Source organism: Mustela nivalis (genome assembly GCF_964662115.1).
Source record: "Mustela nivalis genome assembly, chromosome: 11".
Lineage (NCBI taxonomy): Eukaryota > Metazoa > Chordata > Mammalia > Carnivora > Mustelidae > Mustela > Mustela nivalis.
Genome location: NC_139030.1, coordinates 42307522 through 42334384, shown reverse-complemented (window position 1 = coordinate 42334384; position 26863 = coordinate 42307522). Strand labels below are relative to the sequence as shown.

The window sequence follows — 26863 nt, the reverse complement described above, 5'->3', positions numbered from 1 at the left end:
ATGGGGCACTGCTGTTAACAGGGTGGTGCTCAAACTTCTATGAGGCTGCTTTTCGGATCGCCCAGTAATAGCCAGGGGAATCTATGACAAGTAACAAAAGAGAGGCCAAGGGAGAAATCACACTTGGTTATTGGATATCTGTGGAGGAGACATTAATTAACTAGACCTTGAAATATTTCTCAAGAAGGCAGCCTCACTTTGAGAAGTAAAATCTGTTATGTAAAGAGAAGTGTATCCATATATGGGTTTTTTTAGTATTGTTGTTACTAGCTAATGGGATGTAAAGACAATGACTTCTTACCAAGGAAATTATTGCATTCCTTCTAATAGATTATGCTAGATTTCTTTCCCTCTTTTTTTTTTTTTTTGAAGATTTATTTATTTTGAGAGAAAGACAGCAGGGGAAGAGGTAAAGGAAGAGGGAGGGAGATAATCTCCAGCAGACTCACCATTTAGTGTGGAGCCCAACGCGGTGCTCATTGCAGGGCTCAACATGGGGCTTGATCTCAGGACCCTGAGATCATGACCTGAGCCAAAATCAAGAGTCTAATACTTAACTGACTGAGTTACCCAGGCGCCCCTCGTTCCCTCTGTTTCTAACAGGTATGTAGGTGGCATGCAAATGAGAACACTCGGGAGAATATGATGGACTAGCCCATGAAGACAGTGGCCATGAGCCCTGTTAGGTCATTTTGTGTTCGCGGAATCGACTATACAAAATTTGATGGCCCACAGAGAATGTTCTTTTAAAAACTCACTTCCCAAAGAAAAAAACACAAGCAAGCAAAACCCCCACCAGTATAGAAAAAGAAAAATGGCAACGAAGGCATGTCTCTGAGGGTCGTAGAAGCATAGAATCTGTCTCCTGTCTCCTGAGAGCCACATTCATTACAGCTCCTCCGGGTGACTCTCTAACCCTATTGCTTAGAACCCTAGTGAGGTGTGTGGAGGAAAAGCTGCCAGCTCTGGGCGGCCACACGAGAAGCAAATCCATTTGGTGGATGGACATTTTTAAAACCTGCCACATATGTTAGCTGTTTTTATGGCAATTAAATTGTTGGGGGATCTGTGAGGTGAATGTGTAATAAAACCTTTCGCAATAAACCATGTGGAAAATCATCTAATCCAACCCCTGGAGGTCAAAAGCCACAGTAACATGTTGCTTTATTCCATGAAGAAGAATTAGGACTCTATAGACAGCTTGCTTTTCCCTTTCTTCTTTATAGATCAGTGCTCTAGATTTGGGGTGGAAAGTACACTGTGTGAAATGGCAGTGGCGGGTTGCTGGAGGAGGGTGGGAAAGCCTCCCTCGCCAAGTTGAACCTAGGAAGTGCTTTGCCAATAACTTTCAAAGCAGCATCATTTCTGCTACCCTTTTCCAACCTCAGGAAGTGATATTCTTCCCAAGAGATATATGGGGGCGGGGGGGGGGGTAGGCAGGGAATAGGACAAGGACGTAAGGCATGGAAGTCAGAACAAGATTTCATAGTGAGAGGACCTGGAGTTTGGGAAGTGTAAAGGAGGCTGTGGTCATGTTTATTGAGTTATTTACATGGGAATACATAGGTTTCAGAACACTGGGGAACCCTTTCATTTTCTCCTGAGGCAATGTAATGGTCTAAACAAAAATAAAACTTGCAAGAGCTCTAGGACACTTTCTTACTGATGTGCACTTTGAGGATTTAAGCCCAAGTCGTTTAGCTAAGTAAGAATCTAGAAAGTCATTATAGTTAAAAGAAAGTCTTGGGGCTAAGGAACATTTGAAGTTACACAGTAACTCCTCAAAAATGACTAGTTAAGTTTGTTTATTCCCTTTCTAAGTTCATTTTGAAAACTTCGGTCATTCACATTTATTATTTTTATTTCCTAAAATAGGCTTCTAATGAAGTTAGCATGCCTTTCAGCCCTCTCTTATATTTTCTGCCCAGGTGTTTTAAAATTTGAGATTTAGAGCACATCTGAATAGCATGAAATGCATGGTGAGAAATAGTTAGAAAGGAAGAAGAATTCTGAACATTAAGAAGGTAATGTTAAGGGACATCTGGGTGGCTCAGTGGGTTAAAGCCTCTGTCTTTGGCTCAGGTCATGATCTTAGGGTCCTGGGATCGAATCCCGCATCAGGCTCTCTGCTCACCAGGGAGCCTGCTTCCTCCTCTCTCTCTATCTCTCTGCCTGCCTCTCTGGCTACTTGTGATCTCTGTCAAATAAATAAAATCTTAAAAAAAAAAAAAAGAATCAGAATACCATTGGGATGCCTGCATGGCTCAGTTGGTTGGACTTCTGGCTCTTGATTGCAGCTCAAGTCATGGTCTCATCAGGTCACAGTCTCGGGATCATGAGATTGAGCCCCACATCAGGCTCTGCACTCAGTGCAGTCTGCTTGTCCCTCTCCCTCTGCTCATCCCCCTACTCATATACATGTTCTGTTTCTCTCAAATGAATGAATGAATAAAATCTTAAAAAACAAACAAAAAAAGAATCAGAATACCATCAGGTGTCAAATTCTCATCTGAAATAACTGAGATACAGTCTCACTCTTGTTCTTGCTATGTGATGGTCTGAAGTTGGCCTGAGTAATGGCACAGGTGGTCAGGCCATGCTCACTGACTTCAGGTCCAACCTGAGGCTAATTATGGATGAATAAAGGTATATGGATGGTGCTTTGCCTGCTTATAAGTACCTTCAAAATGTAGATCATTTCACTGAAGGATGATTTAGGATATGCAGATAAAACAACTAATCAATAGATTAGTGTACGAGAAATAAATTTCTTTGTCTTAAAGGTCATTGTTCTTGAAACAACTAGCATGATCCTGAGTCATGCAATCAGGCAATAGGCATTTAAATGCTTACTATATGCATGATATTATGTTGAGTGGTAGGGATCCATCAATGACTAATATTTCCTGCCCTCAAGGAGTTCAGCCTGGCAGGAGAAGACTTATAGATATATCAGCAGTTGCGATACAGTGTGACAAATACTGTGGTAACACAGTATGCCAAAAGAGAATATAGCCTTGGGCATTTCAGGAAATATGCCCAGCAGAGGTAGCATTTAGGTTAAGTCTTGAAGCAAATCCTATTTGATGGTGGGATGGTGTTATGAACTGAATGCTTTGTATTCCCACAAAATTCATAAGTTGAAGCTCTAATTCCCAATGTGATGGTATTTGGAGATGGGGTCTTTGGGAGGTAGAGTTGGCTGAGGTCATGAAGATGGGGCTCTCCTGGTGGGATTAGTTTCCTTATAAGAAGAAGAGAAAGAGATTTTTCTCCACCTCATGAGAACACAGTGAGAAGGCAACCATCTGCAAGCCATGAAAAGAGCCCTTATCAGAACTTGACCATGCTGGCACCCTGTTCTTGGACTTCTAGGCTCCAGAGCTGTGAGATATAAATGTCTGTTGTTTAAGGTGCCTATTCTATGGTATTTTGTTATGACAGCCCTTGCTGACCTTAACAGATGGGCATTTCTTCCCAAGGAACTAGTTTTTGCAAAGGCCCAGAGATAAGGGACAGCATGACTTACTTGTTCAAGAATTTGGTAGCTGCCAAGGAAGATGGAGAGGTAGGCTAAGGTTGCATCTGCAGGGAGAAATCTCCCATTACACTGAGGCCTTTGAATAAGGTTCCCAGGAAGATGGCTTCTGTCAGACACATGCTTTGCAGAGGCCCTCAAGGGTGGTGAGATGAGCAGAGACCTGGGGGTGTGGTCTAAAGGGTAGGCAGGCAGAGAGAAGTAAGGGATTGGCCTAGAAATGATACTAGTGGTATCTGTAGCATCTGCACTGAAGAAAATATCCAAATGCTTGCAGGTCAGTTCGATTTGACACAGTTTAGCAGCAAAGAGAAAAGATAAGCATCTCCAAAAAATATAGTTCACTTATCAGTAATGTCATTATGTCATTAAACAGACATGGGGTTCAACTCTCAAATTCATGGAATGGAATACTGTGTGGCCCTTAAGGTTGCCAGGGAAAGCAAGTGCTTCAGGGACCCAGCAAGACTTTAAGTCTAACACTAATGAATTCCGCACTCCAGAGAGAAAAGTCGTTATTTGCATCATGATTTCTGACTTGGCAAATAACCAGAGGGAATAAATCAGAAATCTCCCAACCCATTTTCCAATGAGGATCATCTGGTGGACTTTTTCCCTTGTCGTTATTCTAGGCTTTTCCTCACCCTCAAATCTTCACAAAAGAAGGAAGAAAAACAACAGAGCCTCCCTTCTCTCAAACCTTGTCTAATCCTTTCATAATTCAAGATCACAGAGCTGCTGTAAAAACTCAGCCTCTCTGCTGTGCTTCTTCCCTGTGAGCTTGGCAGAGCAAGCAATTCCATTTACCAGCACTCCAGTGAGCGTGTGGTGATAAATAAAGCTGCCACCCTCTGCTTGCCCACCGTGTTTAAAATGACACATTGGACAAGTGGGTCTCTATTGCCTCCATTTTTTTCATGAAAAGGCTAAAACTGGTCTGCAAATGCAGTAAATCTTAATTTCTAATATAAACTCCAAACACAGAAGAAATATCATAGGCCAGTTTAGACTGCAGTGAATTTGATGATCAGCTAGTGAGGATTTGAATACTAAAGAGATAAAGCAATCTGAAAACTAGCTCCAGTAGCCTCCTGGGTGTGTGGGGTTTCTCCTTTTCTCTCCTTAAAGCGAGCTTGCCATCTCCCCATGCAACATTATTGGAAACTAAAAACACAGATTCAGGGAGAGCAGAGTCAACATGAAAAAAAAAAGCTGTTTCTAAATGCAGAATCCTGGGCTCCTGAGTGGCTCAGTGGGTTAAACCTCTGCCTTCTGCTCAGGTCATGATCTCATGGGCTCTCTGCTCAGCGGGGAGCCTGCTTCCTGCCCCCCCCTCCGCCTACTTGTGACCTCTCTCTGTCAAATAAATAAAATATTTTTTTAATTTAAAAAATAGAATGAATGCAGAATCCCAGAATTTCAAAATGACCTCTTTTTGTGGTTATGCATGCTAATAATTACCTTTTTTTTTTAACAGTTTCTGTATGATGCATTCATACCAAGTGATTTCATGCATATCTCACTGAACTTCTGAGTCTGTGAATTTTCTTTTCTAATATTCCAATCTGGAATCAAGGGCAGGAACTTAACCAACTGAACCACCCAGGTGCCCCTAAAGTGTTGAATAAATTGTGTTCTTGTTCATTGTGGAGAACAATATAACTATTAACCATCGTGATGCAGATTATATTTATTTACTGATTTAGAAGGATACCCACTCGAGATTAAAAGTTCAAAAGAAAGTATCTTTATTTTTATTTATTTAATTTTATTTTTTCAATGTTCCAAGATTCATTGTTTATGCACCACACCCAGTGCTCTATGCAATACGTGCCCTCCTTAATACCCACCACCAGCCTCACCCAACCCCTCACCCCTCTCTACTCCAAAAGCCTCAGTTTGTTTCTCGGAGTCCACAGTCTCTCGTGGTTCGTCTCCCCCTCCGATCTCCCGCAACTCACTTCTCTCCATCTCCCAATGTCCTCCATGTCATTCTTTATGCTCCACAAGTAAGTGAAACCATATGATAATTGACTCTCTCTGCTTGACTTATTTCACTCAGCATAATCTCCTCCAGTCCCGTCCATGTTGATACAAAAGTTGGGTATTCATCCTTTCTGATGGAGGCACAATACTCCATTGTATATATGGACCATATCTTCTTTATCCATTCATCTGTTGAAGGGCATCTTGGCTCTTTCCACAGTTTGGCAATTGTGGCCGTTGCTACTATGAACACTGGGGTACAGATGGCCCTTCTTTTCACTACATTTGTATCTTTGGGGTAAATACCCAGTAGTGCAATTGCAGGGTCATAGGGTAGCTCTATTTTTAATTTCTTAAGGAATCTCTACACTGTTTTCCAGGTGGCTGCATCAACTTGCATTCCTACCAACAGTGCAAGATGGTTCCCCTTTCTCCACATCATCTCCAACACTCGTTGTTTACTGTCTAAAAACAAGTATCTTTAGGGGCACCTGGGTAACTCAGTGGGTTAAGCCTTTGCCTTTGGCTCAGGTCATGGTCTCAGGGTCCTGGGATCAAGCCCCATATCAGGCTCTCTGCTCAGCAGGGATCCTGCTTCCCTCTTTCTCCCTGCCTGCCACTCTGCCTACTTGTGATCTATGTCAAATAAATAAATAAATAAATAAATAAATAAATAAATAAAATAAAAAATAAGAACAAGTATCTTTAAATACAAAAATAATTTAAATTTTACCTGCTTTAGTCTTCAGTGGCTGAAAGGTTAGGCCTTGGAAGTGGCCCAAAATTGTTTCTGAAAGTCCCCAAAGGTCAGGGAGGGAGGTTTACATATGCCCAGAGCTGCAGCCACTATCCAAGCCGGCTCTTGGAGATGCATATCTCACTGAACTTCTGAGTCTGTGAATTTTCTTTTCTAATATTCCAATCTGGAATATCAAACCTTGTCTAATCCTTTCATAATTCAAGATCACAGAGCTGCTGTAAAAACTCAGCCTCTCTGCTGTGCTTCTTCCCTGTGAGCTTGCTTTACCTTCCGATGGAGCCCATCATGAGACATTGATTCGCCCAAAGCCATTAGTCTGTGAGCTGCCACTGAGTCCCACTGTGTTCCTTAAGTCTTCCTGACTTCTCTTCCTCCATCATTCACCTGTTTCATCAGCCCCTGAGACGAAGGTAAACAGGACATGATTCCTGTCCTGGAAAAGCTCTCAGACTGTCCGGGCTTACATTCCAAGTCCTGCTTGGAAATTCCTTTGTAGTACTCTGCTAGCTGCCCAAGGATAGGCAATGTGGACAGAGTGCTGAGTGAGAAGATATGGGTTCATATCCCAGCTCTGTCACTTAATAGCTTACCATCTTGGGTGAGGCATTTTCCCTGAGGCTCAGTTTCTTCAAATAAAACGGTAGTGACAATATTACTTATCATATTGCTTTGTTATGAAGGATAAAGGAGATGTGATTATCAATGTTATTCATACATCATAAAAATCTAGAAAGGCCACTTAATATTTAATAACACATACTTAATCCTAACCCTACGTCCCTAACCCCTAATGAGATATGTCAATTTATATGACTACAGAGAATTTTTCAGCTCTAATATATTTTTAAATACCAGCAAGTTTTTTATTCTCAAGATTTTATTTATTTATTTGACAGAGAGAGACACAGTGAAAGGGAACGCAAGCAGGGGGACTGGGAGAGGGAGAAGCAGGCTTCCCGCTGATCAGGGAACCTGACGCAGGGCTCAATCTCAGGACCCTGGGATCATGACCTGAGCCAAAGGTAGACACTTAATGACTGAGCCACCCAGGGGCCACTGGCTCTGGTATTTTTTTTTAAAGCTCAGGATGGGAATGACACCTGCTTGACTTTGTAGATCTGACCTTCAACTGAACCCCTGACTGCCACAGTGAACTTGACTAGGATGTTTCTCATGTTAGAGGGACCCAAGGTGACAGCACCTCAGTGGACCAACAGCTTTGGATAGGAACTCATAGCCCACCCTCAAGTTCTCATCTGGCCCTCCAGAGAAGACTGGGAAATCCACTATCTCACATGTCAAACAGGAGCCCTTCACTGAAATGCAAAAATGTGTTTTCCCAGGATTTGAATGGACAAATCACACTCAGGAATGTTGAGGGACATTTAAAAATGTCCCTGCAATTTTTTGCTTCTTCACTGCAGAGCTCTTTCTGGGAAGAATTGTCTGTCCTGCACCAGAGACTGTGATCACTTCTGGGTGTGTGGACGGACTGTTATGTGTTCTGCCTGTGGAAAGGTTTCTTTTGTGGGTGTCAGTTAAGTTATGAAGTGTTAACAGGCTCCTGGAAGAGCCATCACATCAAGTAGAAGGTGTTGGGTTTTGATTCTTGGCTGTGGTTCAGGTTTATTTAATTTCTGTCTCCTTCCCCCACCTCCTTACTCTCAGCCTATTAAGTTGAACGCTCAGGCCAACAACTCCAGTTGACTTATTTGTATCTGCTTTAGGACTGAAGACCCTACCATTCTTGCCCTTTCAGCTTTGGAAAGAGCCTATTCTTTCCATGCATGAAGAGGTTTAACCTTGATGGGAAAACCTGCCATGTTCAAATACTTTGTGCTCTTTTGATTCTCTTCTTGGAGTGGATAAGAACTGGGCCCGATCGTTACTGCTATGGCCCATGTGGTTGACTTAAAAACAACACATATGGGTTTATGTTCTCATGTGCAGTTTTTATTTTAACCCAAGTGTACTTCAATCCTTCTTCAGAAGCTTGGTCTGAGTCAGATGTTAGGGAGGTTTATCTGCTGGTCACTTTTCATCTTGATAAACCCAACCCTTCAATGGGAACTCTGTTGATGAACGAGCATTCTCTCTCTTTTATTTTCTCTCTTCTGCCTTTGATTAAAAAATAATACATCTGTACATTGTGGAAAATTTAGAACATAGAAATGCATAAAGCAGAACATAAAAGTCACACCATTAGCTTGTCATCTCAAGACAACTGCTGTTAGTAATTTGTATGTCTTTTGTCTAAGGTCAAATAGAATTCATGCTCTCTGCAAAGTACTTTTTTCACTTAGTGTATCACAGCCATGTTACTGTGCCTGGTCAAGCATTCTTACTCTTCAGCATAATCTTTCCTGGCCATGGAACACTGAGAGCTCTGGACTGCACCAGCTTCCTTATGTGGACTTCGTCTGACTCGTGGGTTGGAAGCTATGACCCAACTCCTGAGGCTGGGTACAAACTCATTGGAACCATTATCCCAACTCTAAATATGGCTGTATATTCACCAAAAAATGTAAACTACTTCACTGTCAAAAAGAACCCAAGAAATCTGCTCAGGACCCTAGCTGAGAGAATTACCCATCAGATCCACTCCTTTCTTCAAGTGTTCACAGGTTGGAATGCCATTTTCCCTTATTTATTCATCCATTTGTTTGTTTATTTATGGCTTTGTTTTTTTTTAGAGTTTTGGAATCACAAAAGTTGAGCAAAATTAAACAAAGTATGGAGAATGCCCATATACTCCCTCCCCTGCCCACCTCCAGCCTCCCCCACCATTAACATCTCCCATCACAATGGTACATTTGTCACAGTCAATGAACCAATATTGACATATCATTATCAGTCAAAGCCTATGGTTTACATTAGAATTCAGTCTTGGTGTCATAACTTCTATGACTTTTGACAAATGTATAAAGACATGTATTCACCACTTTGGTATTGTACAGAATAATTTCACTGCCTTAAAAAATCTCTCGTGCTCCATGTAGTCATCCCTCCCCTCCCCTAAGCCCCTGACAGCCATTGATCTTTTTACTGTCCCCATAATTTTGCCTTTTTCAAAATGTCATATAGTTGAAATCATATAATATGTAACCTTTTCAGATTGGCTTCTTTCACTTAATAATATGAATTTAAGTTTCTTTCATCTTTTTTATGGCTTGATAGCTCATTTCTTTTTACTGCTGAATAATATTTCTATTGTCTGCATATACCACAGCTTATTTACCCATTCATCTACTGAACGACATCTTGGTTGCTTCTAAGTTTTGGCAGTGATGAACAAAGTTGCCTTAAAAACATCCGTATGGGGGGCGCCTGGGTGGCTCAGTGGGTTAAGCCACTGCCTTCGGCTCGGGTCATGGTCTCAGGGTCCTGGGATCGAGTCCCACATCGGGCTCTCTGCTCAGCGGAGAGCCTGTTTCCCTCTCTCTCTCTCTGCCTGCCTCTCCATCTACTTGTGATTTCTCTCTGTCAAATAAATAAATAAAATCTTTAAAAAAAAAAAAAACATCCGTATGCAGGTTTTTGTGTGGATATAAGTTTTCAGCTCCTTTGGGTAAACATGGAGGAGCATGATTGCTGGGACGTATGGTAAGAGAATGGATAGTTTTATAAGAAACCATCTTCCAGAGTGCCCATACCATTCTGCACTCCCGCCAGCAGCGTCTGAGAACTGCGGCTCCCCTTCCTTGGCGGCACTTCATGTTGTCTGTGTTCTGGATTTTAGACAGTCTGATGGGTAGTGGTAACATTTTTCTTTATCTCTTTTTGTTTAAAGTTTTTCCTACTTGGAATTGCCTGAAAATGAGTGTGTGATTATTAATCTAAGCAGGTTCTCTCCTCTCTGTTGTTAAGCAGATGTCTACTAGCTTCTGAGAGCCACACAGTCTGCCCCTTTGTGTCAGCTTGGCATTCTGTAGGTGTTTAGAAAACGTTTGCTGATTACATAGCTCTCAATGACCCAGTGACCTCTACTTTTGAGAACTGGAAGGATCTGTTTGGGGAGATTTGGACTTAGATGCATGTGCATACACATAAATAAAACCACAGGCACTGTTCTATACCAGCTTGGCGCCACATTGCCTAGGCTTTCAAACCCTAGACTCTGAGGACCTCCACATGTTGGCCTTGTCTATAAGTAATCATAAATGAATATTTTTGGTTATGCTTTACTTTGGTCAATCATCAGACCTATTATCTTTGGGTGTCAGACAATGACCTAGTTACTCTTCCTGTGGGAGCCCATGTGAACCAGTCCCGAGGTGGTAGGTGTAAAAGCTGATGAGAACCGTGTTTGTTATCCCACTCATTTCCTTTTGTTTTGTTTCCTTTCTCCATTGTTCCTCCAAGAGGATTCTTAGAAACAAGGAGACCTATGATTGAGTCCCCTGGAGGTAAGTTTATACCCTGTTTCTTGTGCTTCCATTGCTGGTCCTGCATTATGTGCCTAATACATGATAGGTGGTAATCAATGTTTATTGAATAAATAATGGCCTTTGGTCTGATATGGAACTGTAGAGTTTTGTGGTAAAGAACCATATAACAGTCTTAAGTTCATTGTTGGAGCTTCTGTTGCAGTTGCTTTGCAATAGCAGAAATCATTACAGGTTTGCCTTCATGAGCCCATGGCCATGGCCAAATGCGGAGCCAGTACTCCCCAACTCCCCACCTCCTGCTTATTGTCAAAAACACACCACACATTGTAGCAATCATATTGCCAAAGCTTTATGGCATCCATAAATTGAAAATTACTGCCCCTGACAGTTATGGGCCTGTGTCAACACCAGATCATGTTGACTCTCCTGGAATGTGTTTGCGAATGCACCATGCCAGCCTTGGAAGCTGTTGACATCAGAGGCTCTAAGTTAATTAGATGTGGCCCCAGAGCATTGTGGGTTTTGCTATCTAGGAGGATTTTAATTTTTTTTCCTGAAATTCCTCTCTCCTTTGATTTGATCCCAGGGCAGGAGCTGTCTTGGCTGCCGTGTTTGGCAGACAAGGTCAGTTTAGGAGACCACCTCACAGAGCAAGTGATAATGATGTCTGTGAACTGCTTCCTTTCTTCCTCTTTGGCAGATTGCAGTATGAATGGCTGGAGGTAGTGGGAAACAGTGCTGGTCATGACTTCCGCTGTGAAGGAGAGACACAGCCTGCACAGTCTGTGTGTTCTGAGCAGGTTTTGTCTGACTCTGCCAGGGCAACCATCTGGACATGATGTTCATGAGACCAGTACTGGGTCTCCATTCTAGCGGCAGTGCACACTGTGAGCTCGCTGCCCTGTGTGCCTCTGTGCATGTGTGTAGGCAGTGGAGTTCCTGAGAGGACACCCCAGCTCTTTGAAGGTCCTCTTGTTGCCTTATTTTTCCTCTCCATTCTAACATCCTCGTCACTCACAAAAATAAAAAGAATACCCACTAGTTAGAATATGTTTCAGAGTGTGTGTTTTTGTGTGTGTGTGTGTGTGTGTGTGTGTATAGTTTCTATTCTGGAAACATCAAGAAAGGAAGAAAGACCCTGGCCAGTTCTGTCAAGCTTCAAAGAAAATGTCTGCCTGTGACACCATCAAGACTTGGGTCATTCTCACATTACCAGAGCCCTGACGCAGGGCATCACCCTAAACTGACAGACTGCCACAAGGGCCCAAGCTGGCAGGACCCAGACAGAGGAACAGAAAGAAGTGGGTCTCTTGGGAAGTGGGAAGTGAAGTCACAAGGTCAGGGAGAGCCCCACAGAGTTGTTTCCTGCCAACTGACTTCACTGCCTCAGTCCATATTCATTGAGCTCCATGTGCAGAGCACTGAGCAAGACCTGGAAGGAAACAGAAACCCATTTCTGCCTTCAGGGAGTTTACATTCTAATGGTGGAAAAGACATACTCCTAAGCAAAGGCAAGGAAATGGGAATGAGGAGGTGTGATGGGGTAATGGGGGGCAGGTGAGGAAAGATGGTGAATGGAGGTGGGGTAGACAAGGCTACAAGGATAGAAGGTGCCCAAGGGCTGGAAGTTCTGTCCATTGAATTCACTACTATGAATACCCAGAGCCAGTGTTGCCAATTCACTTCGTGGACTACTATTGAGATGTACGTTGAGGCTAGGGACTGAAGGAGCTTTAATTTCTCAGACAATGTTCTCCAGGTATGTGGTGGATTGAGGTGGAATTTTGCATGGAGTTGAGTACTCCTGGCATTGATACGCAGAGTGATTGAAGAGGGCTGGCTTTTAGGCCACTGTCCGAATTAAATAAATGCTAATCCAAGCCTGAGGTACTAAGGGACTCAACCCTGTTAGAATTCAGAAAGGGGGTTCCGTCGGAGAGACAACGAGGGTGTCAGGAGCAAGCTCACTAATACAAGTTGCGGAACTCTCAGGAGACGCCCTAAGCTATCACCCTCCTGGCAGACTGCTCTGTGGTCGCGCCTTCTGGAGCAGACAGAACCTTGCCCCCTGCTGCTGCTGTTAGCCTTAGGTAGAGATTTCACTGTCCATTTTTGTGAGACGTTTCACATTTTACCACTGTTCTCAAGAATGTCCCACAGAAATGACTGTTGCTTTAACTGAAGCTCATTTATGAGTTCATTTGTTCTTTCACTCATTCATTCTTCTACTGTTATCTACAAGCATCTATTTTGTGCATCACCCTTCTCGGGGCCTAGGCATTCATCAATAAATCAGAGCTCCTGGCTGCCCTCCACGACCTTAACAATTAAGTAGGGTCAAACATAAACATACATGCGAGTAATAAAGGGCTGGACATCTGCAAAAGGCCTAGTGAGTGCCGAAAGGAGGATGTCCGCCGGCCTCACAGTGAGGTGTGAGGCCAGAAGCATCATAAAAGCACAAGTGACAGGGCACCTGGGTGGCTCAGTCGGTTGAGCATCTACTTTTGGCTCAGGTCATGATCTCAGGGTCCTGAGATTGAGCCCTATGTCGGACTCTCCTTAGTGGGGAGTCTGCTTCTCCTTCTTCTTACTCTCCTTCTGTTCTTTCTCTTTCTCAAAAATAAATAAATAAATATATATATATATCTTAAAAAAAAAAAAAAAAAAGCAAGCAGAGGTGACGACTGAGTTTTTCTTTAAAGTGTTCACCAGCTGGGCAAAAAGGAGTTAGAGGATGTTCTAGCAGAGAGCAAAGTGTGCAAAAGCTTTGAGGAGAAACCGCTGACGTGGGCTTTGAAACTGGGTTCTAAATCCCCTTGGGTGGCAGAGTGGGGTATGGTGGGCTTCGGATCCCAGATGTCAGCAGATCGCTATGGCCTGATTCACTGTGCATGTGATTGAAAACAATATATTTATATCAAAGCAAATAAGACTATTTTGAGGCAGAATGCAAAAATACCAAAACTCATCCTAAAAAAAAAAAAAAGGACTTCAAAGTGATGTCAAGGTTTATGCAGACCCTTTCACAGTTCACCCCTTGTCTTAGTTCTGGCTGCTATAACATAATCCCATGGACTGGGTGGCTTAAATAACAGAAACTTCTTTCTCACAATTCTGCAGACCAAAGTCTGACAGGGTGGATTTCTGTTGAGAGCTCTCTTCCTGGCTTACAGACGGCCTCCTTTCACTGTGATCTCACATGACAGACAGAGTTCTGGTCTCCCTCACCTTACAAGGACACCAATCCTATTATATTAGGGTCCTACCCTTATTTAGTACCTCCTTCCTCCAAGTACAGTCATACAGGGGATTGGGACTTCAACATATGAATTTTGAAGGCCACGATTCTGTCCCTCAAAATCTAGGCAGTGGGAGAAATTAGCTCTTTTATATCTACCTCTTCAAAACAAACAACTAGCCAGCACTAGTGGTGCTTCAAGAAACTTCATGTGAAGGTTGTAAAGAAAGGAGAAACTAGCAAAAGTCTGAAGAAGTAAGCTGGAGACTAATCAAGAGACCCTGTGTAGTGTGTGTGTGCCAAGGCTTTCCAGAATGCAAGGGAGCCCCTGAGAGGGAGACACACGAACAGACTTGGGTTCCCAAGAGCTCCCTCTGCCTGCAGCCTGCGAGAGTATTGGAAGGAGCATCCTGGAGGGAAGGCTATGAGTTAGAAGGCTTTGGTCCTGGGCAAATAAAAGGCTGGAAGCCTGAAAAGTTGTGTAGAGATGAGAAATGTTCAGGGTATAAAATGAAAGAAATCGGTGCCCAATTTGATTTGAGGGAAAGAGGAAAGAAAAATGAAGGCATCTAGATATCTCCCAAGTTTCTGACTTGGGTGAATGAACTATTCAGATTTTCAAGGAAGTAGAAACAGTTCCAAGACTCCCCTGGCAAGGTCTACTGAACTCGCCAATAGTAATCAGTTCCTCTCCTGTCTTTGACTCCCTTAACTCTTCTACCATTTTTCTCCTGGTAAAAATGCAGTTGGTGGCAAGGTAGAGCACGTGCAGAGTGAAGAGAAAGGGATTCTGTGACTTTGAGCGATGGACCTGTTGCTTTTGGCCACCCAGTAGTTGGCCAACTTCTTCCTAGCAGAACCCTTATTTCCCTTTGGGTATAAGCCCTTCCCTGTGCTCTGGGATGTCTTGGTGGGTCTCTTCATTAGGGTTCCTCTCACAAGTGAGCTCCTTGTCAATCAAATGAGGTTTTGTTTGGGTCACTTGATCCAAGGATAGCCAGTCACAGTCACCAGATATGGTGAACAGCTTGAAGGTGGCCCAAAAATGTTCTGGGGGCACTGAGGTGGCTCAGTGGGTTAAGCATCTGACTCTTGATTTCAGTTCAAGTCATGGTCTCAGGGTCATGAGATGGAGACCCGTTTTGGGCTCTGTGCTCAGCGGGGAGTCTGCTTGAGATTCTCTCTCCCTCTCTCTTTGCCTCTCCCCCCTCTGGAATAAATCAATAAATTAAAAAAGTATTCTGAAGAAATTACTATGTTTTTATGGGTTGTTACCTTGATCCCAAGACCTTCCCTTTTTCCTGCCCTTTCTAAGACTAAACTAATCACCCTCTTCTGTTTTGTGAGCTACCCTGTATCCTTTCAGCAAGTTCCTTTTTTAAAACTTAAACATACTTTGTTTCTGTTGCTTACAACTAAGGAACCCTAGCTGGAGCCCAGAGGGTAGCAGGAAAGGCCCTATACAACTTTCTCTGTTCACTCTACCTGTGTTGCTAAAGGAGACCTGAGACCACTCCTGCTGCCCCATTATGACCATCTCAGGCTCTGTGCAGGCCCCTCTGCCCATCTGTGGTAGGGAGTTTGGAATGTACACTGCATTGTAAGCCATTTCCTCTCCACTGCGGTCTTCACTGACAGCCCTTATGGGAATTGCTTCAGCTGTCTTGCCCAGCTGTCAAACCGTAAGGAGGAGGGAGTCATAAACCAGGGGACAGTGGAAGACCATCCACAGACCTCTCCCAGTGAGAACATGGAAAAGACAGCAGAGGCTCTGACCACTAAAGAGAAAGTAAAATGGAGAGCCATAAAGAGAGGGGCCGACAGATGGAGGTGGCCCCAGGTGAGCTTTGCCAAAGCGACATTAGCTTTCTCCACGTTTTTTTTAAAGTTACTGTTTTGCAGGTTCTGCTGCCAGAACTTTCTGAAATGCTAGGCCTGGGTGCCAGGGCAAGCTGGAAAGCCAGACAGTGTGGGCTGTGAGTGCCAGAAGATCGCAAACACAGGCACTAATAGCAGCTTGCCTGATATCTCAGTGCCTTTTTTTCCTGCCAAATTGATGTGGCCATCAAGGTAATCTTCCAGGCTTCGTGGCCCAGGTGGTGTACCCAGAAAGGCAGACCCAGCCGGGATCCCTGAAATTGGCCTGGGGCAATGGTTTGGGGGCTCTAATGAGTGGCCTTCCTTGTCACATTCAGGCAGGTCTGAACCACCTGGGAACTTCAGCTCTCAGTGTCTCTAGCAGCCAGGAGTGATTGCAGAACATCTGTTGGTAGTGGGATCGGGACTCACTTCTGTCTCTGTAAGCCTTTGAGCTTCCTTTAACAAAAAGCCCTCCTACTTCCCTCCCCATCCACAGCCCGCCAGATGTTTGTGTTCTGTTTCTGCAAGGAAATATTAAAGGCAGCAATAACAATACCATTCGAATTGCCCAGAGCAGGCACCTGCTACCTATCCCATATGCATACCTGGTCTAAAAATCAGGCAACTGACAGCCGTAAATGTCAATCGATTTTATCATAAATTGACCAAGTACTGTGTTCCAAACATTATCCTAGGTGCCATCAGGAAGGCCCTTGAGGAACTTTGTTGCCTTTCTAGGAGGGCCAAAGACGAGATTATAGATAACTGACCTCAAGGTCCAAAACTCAGCTCGGGTTTAGCTCAGAACACAGAAGTCGTGGTGCGGAAGGGCCAATTCTAAATTCTCTGCACTTGGTAGTGAGATGTCCAGTTTGTGCTGTTAGAGTATTGCCTGTGCCACTCTTTGGCACTTATTACACACCTCCTCGCATGGTCAGTTCCCCTTGCAAGTGTGTGGGTATCTCGCTGTTTACAAGGGAGGGCAAGGAGAGACTCACCTTTGATCTCATATCTTAAAAAGTGCACCATGGTTAATAGACTGGCTGGCTCGGGCAACTTCAAAGTTCAAGGCATGGCTGGTCAGTTGTCACATCATCTAACATGTGGGCTTATTCATCCCCTGCGGTTTTAGCCAGTACTGCTTAAGCATGTCTGCACAAGACAAAAACCATATGAAACCCCAACTAGTCTTGTGTTTTATACAGAGAGGAACCAAACATATCCCCAGTTGGAGTACGAACAGTGTATCTTCTCTTTACTTGATACACATACGTTATAAGAGGGATTTTTAGCAGTGGTGAGAGATTTGGTTAACCAAGGTTAGTGGTCCCATCATAAAGATGAAGACCAAGCTGTGAAAATGGACGTTAGCATGGCAGTCTACCCCTCAGAACCACTAGGCTTTGTGTAGCTTAATTCTTACAACTGCCCTATGAAGGAGGTGATGTCCTCCTCCCTCTACTGTTTGTGAAGCTGAGACTCAAAGAAATCAAGGAGGCTCATCAGCTGTAGGTCTACTGAGTGAAGGAATCAGGATACAAATGCCTGTGTGTCTCTTTCCTTCAGGGAGAAAAGTTGAGCTGTTCTACACTCCCAATACCACAGATCTCATTGCGGGGGTGGGGGGTGGTGGTGCTAAGAGCCTTCCAGATAAATACCAGTTCTCCTCTCCCATCAGGACTTTGAGTTGGTGAAGATCTTTGTTCCTGTGTGGCATGGGGTAGTAGAGAATGGGCATATTGGAATGGGTGGTGCAAAAGGTTAGGGTTAGGGTTGGGGTTAGGGTTAGGGTTGGGGTTAGGGTTAGGGTTAGGTTAACCTAACCTAGGGTTAGCCTAGGTTAACCCTAACCCTAACCTACCCCTAAGGTCTGTCCCTGCTGGGAACAAATCTGTGAACCTAGCTGCTTGGCCAGCAGGATGTCAAGATAGGGACTGTGCAGGGAGCCAGGGAGGAGTCGGGAGCTCGCCTTTGAGAAGGGCAATGTTAAGGAGACCATGAAGTCAGCCTTGGTTGGGCTTCCCACTCTGAGGTCCCAGAGGCCATTTAAGAGACCGGTTGGGTGTACGGTTAGCTCTTCCTTCGGCCCCTTCCCCACCCTACTGTGGAGCTCAGTGCAAGGACTGAAGCAGAGCTCCAGCTCAGAAATGTGGTCAGACTCCATTCCTCCACACTAACTGCCTAGGAATGAAAGTGATCTTTGTTCCAGTAGCCCAAAAGTTGTTTGCTGAAGTGATTAATAGGAATCTGATGTAAGGGCTTTAGAATATCTGTAGTTGATATGCACAGGACTGAATAAATAGCATATGAATCTTTTTCCTTAATTAAAGTCACCTGGCCTGAACACTGTTCGAAAAAAATGTTTCAGGTCTCAGTGAGAGTGTACGCATAGAATTATCCTATAACTCAGCCTCGTTTCAATTAAATTAGTGAGATTTTTAGAGGTCTGTGCTTAGGTTGTCAATGAAAAAACAAACCTGCTTCTTCTCTTCCCAGGCCATTGGTTTGGGATTTCTGGATGACGTAGTCGCGTGGAGGTCAGTGCCCACATGCTCCTACTTGACTGACAGGGCTCAAAAACCATAACGTGGGACTAATTGGGAAATAAGAGCAAAGTCTGTGTATATTTTAGCTTTATGATCATTTCAGGACCATATCAAAGCATACAGTGTATGTCATTCATTTATTTATTCATTCAAAAGTCATTTATTATTTCATTTAAAACCACTTAATAATAAATAGTTTCTATTAGAAATGTATGTATTGTGTTGGTATACCACAGTACAAAAGTGCATTCATAATATGAACTCCTTACTGTTTTTTTTTTTTAAGGATATACATTTTCTAAATAAGTTTATACTGATGTGGAAACATTTCTGGAAGGATACTTCAGAAATTGTCAACAGTATCCCTCTGGCAAGGGAGTGGGATGGGACAGGTAGCTGTTCAGAAAGGAGACATTTATGTTTTATACATTTTACATTTTATATCCTCTCATATATTTATATTTTATACTTTCCTGTCCTCTCTGAGTTTAGTTAAATATCCTTTCATCTCTAGTGCCTGATACCACTTGTCTCAGTAAAATTGTCACTGGTTTATATGATGAAATTTACAATGATATGGAGCAATTTTTTTTTCTAAGAGAGAGAAAGAGAGGGGCAGGGAAGGGCAAAGGGAGAGAGAGAAAGAGAATCTCAAGCAAATTGCACACCCATCATGGAGCTCTACATGGGGCTCAACCTTACAACCCTGAGATCATGAGGGGAGATGAAGTCAACAGTCAGACGCTTCATCGACTGAGCCACCCAGATGCCCAGAAATGGAGCAATTTTTAGTTGCGTTCTACAAATATCACTATGAATTCTGGATCCCATATTAGAGGAACATATTTGCATATCAATATATTAGCTGGACCAGGCAGGTCAGATATGCTTATAATATGTGAACAAAACAAAATAATGCAGGGGGCACCTGGGTGGCTGTGTTGATTAAGCAACTGCCTTTGGCTCAGATCATGGTCCTGGAATCCCAGGATCGAGTCTCAGAATCAAGTCCTGCATCAGGCTCCCCTCTCAGCAGAGAGTCTGCTTCTCTCTCTGAGCCTCTCCCCTCTCATGCTCTCCCTCTCTCATTCTTTCTCTCTCTAAAGTAAATAAATAAACCCTTTAAAAAACAAAAAGAAAAACAAAGCAGGGACATGACACATGACAGTAGCTTGGTTTCCCTTATCAGTGACAAGGAGCCTTTAAAAACTCTACATCCTAGACTACTAGTGGTGCTGGAAACTTTTTTTCCTTTCTGGGTAGTCTTTGCTAGCTGTCTTCCTAGCTAGACAGATGTGGGGTCCTGAGCTTTTTCATTCTCTCCATTCTTTACTCGTCCTGAAACAATGAAGACCCATAGGACAGGTGGGGGCATGCAGGGTTGCTCAAGTTCAGTGCAGTGGGCACTTCCCTTAGTTTTGTTTAAGAATTTGTATCAGGCTTGGGGAGCCTGGGTGCCCTTGGTTTCAGCTCCAGTCATGATCTGAGGGTCCCGGGATTGAGCCCCATGCTCAGTGGGGAGTCTGCTTATCCCTCTCCTTCTGCTCCTCCCCCTCACTTGTGAGCTCTCTTGCTCTCATTATTAAATAAATAAATAAATGATTTAAGGAAGGTTTGCATCAGGCTTTATCCTTGAGAATCTCGGCACAGAAGAAGCCGATCATTTTCAGAAGAGGACCTACAACGTCGGTCTTCTTCCCGTGGTCTTCACCATGCCTCATTCCCAGAGGCTCTTTCCCTTCTCCCCAAAGTAAAATGTGTGTCCAGCCAAGACAAGTATGGGGTTGGATAGGAGTTCAGCAACTGTAAGACACCTGCAAAAGCACAAGGACACACACCTGCAAAAGCACATGGGGGTAACTCTCAGTTACCAGTTACCCCCATAAGGAATCTGCTGGGCCCTGAGGAAACAGGCAGAGGTGGTGTGGGCTCAAGAGCAGGACATTTGAATCCAAACTCTACCAGTTATGAGACCTTGGGTAGCTTATTTACTTATGTTCTCTGAGTCTTAGTTTCTTCGTCTGCAAAATGGGAATTAAAATACCTGCCTTGCAAGGTTATTGTGATGATTTGCAGTAATTAATCCAGTGTGATATGATGTATCAGTCATCCATCAAACAGTACCTGTTTATTATGCATTAAACAGTGTGCTAGGCACCAAGAGAGATTTCAAATATTAATAAAACATGGCCCTTGCCCTGCAGGGATTCACGTCTAGAAGGGGAGATGAAAAATTTAACAAATACATTAAATCAGGGTGATAAATGCAATAATAAAATACATACCAAGCTCACTTGTGTTACAAAAATAAGAGAGAAATTCAGAATTTAGAAACAGGTGATTTACTGTAACAAGTAATGTTTTGATAAGAAAGATGATTTCTTTACCGAGAATTGCTAACTATTTATTTATTTATTTATGTGACAACTCAGATGCTTCATATGAGCAGAAATTAAGAGAGAGTCCCCGTCCCTTTTCTCATTCCCATTGCTTCTGCCTTGGTTCAAGTTAGCATTTCCCATAGGTGTAACCTGCAGTCTCCTAACTGACCTTTTTACCTCTAGGTTTTCCCAGCACCAATCCAATTTTTGTTAATTGCTTGGTGGCACTGGTAACAATCTCTCATACCCATGTTTTGTCCATTTACAAACTCTTTTCATAAACGTTGTCTAAAGTGATCTTCACTACAACCAAATGAAGTGTGGGGAGGACAGAAATGATTATCCTTATTTTAAAGGAAAATGAGGGCCTTAGAGGTCAAGTGACTTGTTCCAGGTCATTCAGACTTAGACTCATCCCCCTTCTGGGTGAAAATCTAGTACCTTCCTCTCCATGTCTGTTTGACCAAGGCAGTGGGCTGTTAAACCATTTTATGGCTTCTTGTTCCTTAGCATAGTTGACAACTTTGTTAGTTGTTAGAGCTCAGGAGAAGCATCTGTTTGATCAGAGACTTTTGATGCTCTCAGCCACTCTTGCCAAATGCAAGATTAATTAGAGAGTGTAACTAAAGTCCTCTCCTGTTCCAGAGGCCTCTTGGGTCAAGCCCTGTGGTTGGCATGGGGGATTTTCCGAGCCAGAGGGAGGTTCTGGGTGAAGCACCTGGCTCACAGGATTTTTCCTTGCTCACGCTCTGAGAAGGCAGCCTGTGAGGGGCAAGTCTGGGGTCCAGAATACAAGTGTCTGCCAGGAACAGCTCTGGTCCAGGAGGGCTGCTGAGCGGTGTCCCGATTCCTTCTTGTCCTGGTGTTAGACTAATTGTCTTCTGAGTAGCACTTGCTTCTGCTTCATTAATCTCATTTATTGCCTCATATGTTCATTCATGCATTTATCCATTCATTGAACATATATGTAGCCTACCATATAGGCATTGGCGATGCAAGTAAGAATAAGATGTGGTCCTTGCTGCTTCTTTCTTTCTGTCTTCAGACCTGAACTGGACGTATTAGTCCTGTGCCTGCTTCACCGATCCCCACCCTTGTCCTCCAAGGAAATACCATCCTCACAGCCTTCCTGCCAAGGTGGCCAAATGTGGTACCATCAGCTTCACTGATCCAAGAGGCAAGTTATCATTTAAAAATCCCAGGGAAGGAGTCTAGTTAGTCCCAGTTGGATTCTCTGTCCACGTTTAAGAAATAAGTATACGAGTTAATATGATTAGGCCAAACTGGGCACATGTTCCCACGCTTGTGGCCAGTGGAGCCGAACTCTTTCCAGAAGACAGGAGAAGAGCGCTGAGGAGGTAAATAGTGGACCCCTATGACTTTCCATGGCATGAGGTTAGCTGACATTGCTGCATATCCCCCGCCGTGTGGTCCCCCCGCCCCACCCCGCCGTCCTGAGGGAGCAGAGTCCTTCAGTCAGCCTTGAAACACTTCGCCTTGAAACCATTCTCCTGGTCTGGTATGTGACCCAGTTATTTCATACCCGTACATCTCCTGAGCTTTGTCTTCGCTTAGGGCAGCTTTGGACCTCCTCCTCAGAACCAGTTACCCCCATAAGGAATCTGACATTAATCCATGCAGGTGGGATTAATACATGCAAAGGAATAGGAAGGCACAGCAAGATGGTGGGTTTCTAACAGGGATGTTTCTAATTAATCATCCTCATGTCTCAGATGGGGAGAGGGCAAAGAGCCACTGAGGGCACGTCAGCGCAGGCTTGCTACATGGCTTCCAGTTAACGGCTGGTGCTGTTTTGTGAGAAGCCTGCACCTGGGATTCCACCTCCTTGTCAGTGAGTGTGCAGCTGGGTGGAGCGTTTCTGGGTGTGCAAGTTCACGGGGTCATAACTGAGAACCTCTGTGTCCCTCTGCCACTCATGCAGGCTGGTGTCCAGGGAGTGGGTCTCTGTGAGAGTTTGCATTTGGGCCTCACGGTTTTGCTGGAGCACACATTTGTGTCTACACGGTTTTGCTGGAGCACACATTTGTGTCTACGCGAGCCAAAAACTGACAGCATTCAGTCCGATCCAGGCAGATGTGGAAGCAGGTGTGGAGAAATCTGCCTTATGAGCCAGAGTTCTCCCTTGTCATCGAGCTGCGTGAGGGCCAGGGATGATGGTGGGCTGAGGAGAGTCAGCCGGCTCAGAGCTGTTAGCTAACTGAGTGAAGCTGAAGCAAACGGCTAGGGACCCTTTAGCTCTTTTCATCTGATCTTGAGAGAAATACCTTTACCAAGCTCCTGGCTGAGTAGAAGTGAGGTCAACACTCCAGATTAGGGAGTGTTAAATGGGACTGGCCCCATTTAAACGGGATGTTTCTTCTTTCCAGGCTACATTCTCTTTTCAGGACTACATCTGCCCCCCCCCCCCCAACTGCTAGGTACCACCAGGTGGGCCTAGATGTCTTTCGTTATAGAGAGAACCATATTGCTGACATGTTTGTCAGGAAGTGCTGAGCTTTTAACCCCATACTGACAAATGATTGTAGCCTTTCCCATTTTGCAACTCCACGGCTGTGGTCAAGTACTTTACTTGAACTCCACTTCTTCGGAGTACCTTAGCTCTAAGTTCTAGATAGCCAGCTCTGCCAGATTCTATCCACGTCATTTATAAAATACTCCAAGTCAGTCATCAGACATGGACCTTTGCTCAGCCTTTGTTATAATCTCTTTAGCTACTCAAGTTTGACCAAGATCTTGTCTTTTCGTTCCCTATACCTTTCCTTTTTCATTTGCATTAATTTCTAGACTTTTAGCTTCAAATATCTGTTTGATAATTGGCCTATGATTGCAATATTGTTCAAAATATTTTCTGCTTCTCTGTGGGACAGAATTATACATCCTCACCCTATTGATGTGAGACCTGGTCATATGACTTTCTTTGGCGCATGAAGTATCACCGGAGTGACACATGCTGCTTCTGAGCAGAAGGTCACAAAGGCTTGTGTGCAGCTTCACCATGTTGTCTTTCCCTTTTCAGGGGGAAACTGAAAACCAGTATTGCGATCACTGGATAGATCCCTGGAGATTATTATTTTTAAGTATCCCATCCAATATTTTATACAGGGGGATAAGCTCTCAAGACCTAATCTAGTCCTGGTTCCTATTTTTCTCCCCCACCGCACCCCACAGCATCCCAAAAGCTCCTAATCTAGACGCCATCCTGAAATGATAAGCTAATTGTGGGAAGGGGAAGGAGGGAGGCAAGAAGCGGAGGTGTTAGTAAAGATGTGGCTCCAGAGGCCTGAGCCAAGTGAGAGCAGCTGATTACATTACAGTATGTGAGGGCTGGGGGGAGGGGGTCCCAAGTGCTGCGTCAGGCAGCCCTCTTGCGCCAGCTCAGCAGTAAAATCTGGTTAAAGGGGGAGCAGAGAACTTTGACAGTGCCTGGAGATTTCCCCAAGGCAGATGTTTTTGCTTCTTGGCATCTATTCCTGGAGGGGAAAACAAAGAGATGGACTTGCTGTCATTTGGAATGACTCGGTCCCTGTGGTGAAATTGGCCAGCCAAGACTGGTAATATATTGAAGTGGCTTCCTAGTTTGGTTTGCTTCCTGGAAGTTGAAAGCCTCATTTCTCTGAGCATGTTTCTCTCTTATTACTGTGCTTTCCAGTGCCCCAGTCTTTGGCTTTATCCAGCACAGAACACTTTGGGTATAGGCCCCAAAGAGGACTCCTAAGAGCGTGTATAAGGACTTCAGGTCCTGAAAAGGATACGTTTCTCTTCCCATCACCTCTATTCCCACATATTCATATGACATGAATTTGAAATGCCCTATTCATAGATAGACTACACGCTGTTTCAAGCCATCCCAACAATGGGTAAAATGCATTTAAGCGGTCTCTCTCAGTGCAGAAGACAGAGCCTTGCTAAGCCACACTGCAATTAGCTTTGTATGTTTCTTGTCACAACCACAGTCTGCCCACAGTGAGACCAAGATGAAATGCCATTCCTGCTGACTTTGTGACTCTGTGTCAGTATGTGTGTTTAGGCACTTATTTAAAATACAACCACAGGCCAATGTGCCTTTATCGAAGCACATGGAGATCATTACTGCACACTTGCATTTTGGGTTGGAAGGAAGTACAGCAGTTAACCACCTGAAATCTCAACAGTAAAAGAACACCATAAAGTTCTACAACTGTGGAACAAAAGATTACAAAATGTAGGTTCCGTTAAAAAATTAGGAAGTAGTTTACGTTACAATCTTGAGCACTTTTGTCACAGTAATTAGTAGAGCTTATTACATGCGACTAGAATATTCCATTTCTACAAAGAAATGGGGCAAAGAATTAGAAAAATTTCAGTTGTTGTATTTTTGATCCCAACCCCATGTATTCAGACAAAGCAAACAGAATTTCTCACAAGCTCTCAGTATGTAAAAACAATGCACTTGTATTACTAATATTTTAGATTTGTGTTGTTAGTCTTTTGCCAACAGCAAAGGTGACCACCATTAAGCATTCTTTCCAAACAGTTTTCCTCTTGATTAGGTGCTCTACCAGACTCATTTTCTTGGAGAAAATCCCATTCAGGTCCTGAAAAGGTTTAAAACACCTTAAACTTTCATTCTCAATTCAGTTCTCTGGGAAGTAGGTTGAGATCCCGAAGTCCTGAATGAAGCCACGTGCTTTGGGAGACGGCTTGGGTTGGCTTAAATTAAAGCTTGCTCTCTGGAGGGCCATAGACACCACAAACAAAGCTTTCTCTGCTGTGTTCCGCTACTGTATTCAATGCACTGAGTAACTCTTAATGTTCCTAGGGTTTCCTAAATGGCCTAGAAATAAAGCTAGCAGAAGAGGGCAATATATTTCAGTTAACTAACTTTAACAGTATACCCAAAGTTATTTCTTTTCAAACAGCTCATGAAAGGCCTTGGTCAGAATTGGTGGCATTAGAAATACTTGAACATTAATCCATCTGCTGTCCTTTAGGTCTCCAGACTGTAAGCACATTAAGAATGAAACACCACCCTGGATGCTGTAATCTTTATAGGTCTGTATTTCTTTTCCAAAAAGTATAAAGAACAAAGTCACCACTCTCAGAACAACTGGAGGAAAACTCAGTAAAAACTCAACACTTTTTCAATGAGAAATACTTGATGTCATATATTTTGTTTAATAAAGACTGAGTTGGTTGTACACTAAGCCAATTTAAGAATGTGATCTGTAACTCACCGTCTTAATTACATGGAGAAAAAGGGAATGGGTTCATTAATGTTGTGAAAAGGAACAGTGACCTACCTGCCAAGTGGCAAGGTGGAAATAATTAATCTGGTCAATTAAAAAGAAACAGATAATTTAAAATGCAAAGCCTTCCAGGTGGTGCACTGAATTCTGCTATCTGGAATTGCAGATTCTTACTGTCAGTCTTGGTTTTCTCAGTACACATTCCTTGTACTTTTCTTTGTCTTTCCTCCATGGCTCAAATCTAATAGAAAAATCGTTCTGTGCTATAAATCATGACGTGCTTCTTTATGTCTTATGTCCTAAAATATTTATTTATTCTAACATGTACTCTAGAAATACTCCAGGGGATTAACAAGTCCCTAGAACCATCTCCAGGATTCCATTTTCCCTTTGTTGAGGGTCTGTTATGTCTTACTTTCCCTCTGAAATCGTTTGGCCTTTTTCTGGGGTTTTAATAATGTTTTGAAAGTGCTAGAGCCTGAGCCACACTGTCTGGGTTATCTAATCCCATTTATGATCCTATAACCTTGAAGCTTGCCATGGCCTGGCTGTCAGCACCAGGTTCTAAATACATAGGGTAGTGCGTTTGCTCCATGGAACCGGAAATTAGTCCAACAGTTGCTTTTCTACAAACGTTCATAATTCCTCTTGACATTTACAAGCAAATAGTAGTTCTTATACGTAGAGTCATCTCAACACACCTCAGCCTGCAGCGAGTGGCTACCTGCAGCAAAGCGCAGGGGCAGGTGCAGAGAGGCAGGCACTCTGCTCCCTGGCGTCCCCAGGTCACCCGGTGTGCCCCCGCCTCGCCCTGTGGCTGCGGAGATGGCGGCGGGGGGCGGGGGCGCGAGTGTGTGGGGGAGACCCTCTTCTTAGCTTAATCCCTTTCAGCTGGTCCAAGCTCAGTCCCCGGACAA

General features: G+C 43.7%; 1 long non-coding RNA gene across 2 annotated transcripts in view; it reads left to right on the top strand.

Annotated features, from left to right (window-relative positions):
- The window catches only part of LOC309843732, a 44587-nt gene extending 18701 nt beyond the window's left edge, over positions 1-25886 (top strand). Inside the window, exons 3-4 of one of the 2 annotated variants that reach the window (XR_014300319.1) lie at positions 10647-10690; positions 25692-25886. This is a non-coding gene — a long non-coding RNA (uncharacterized lncRNA). The remainder of the gene's footprint in view (positions 1-10646; positions 10691-25691) is intronic. The other variant, XR_014300318.1, reaches the window with a different exon arrangement.
- The last annotated feature ends 977 nt before the right edge of the window (positions 25887-26863 follow it).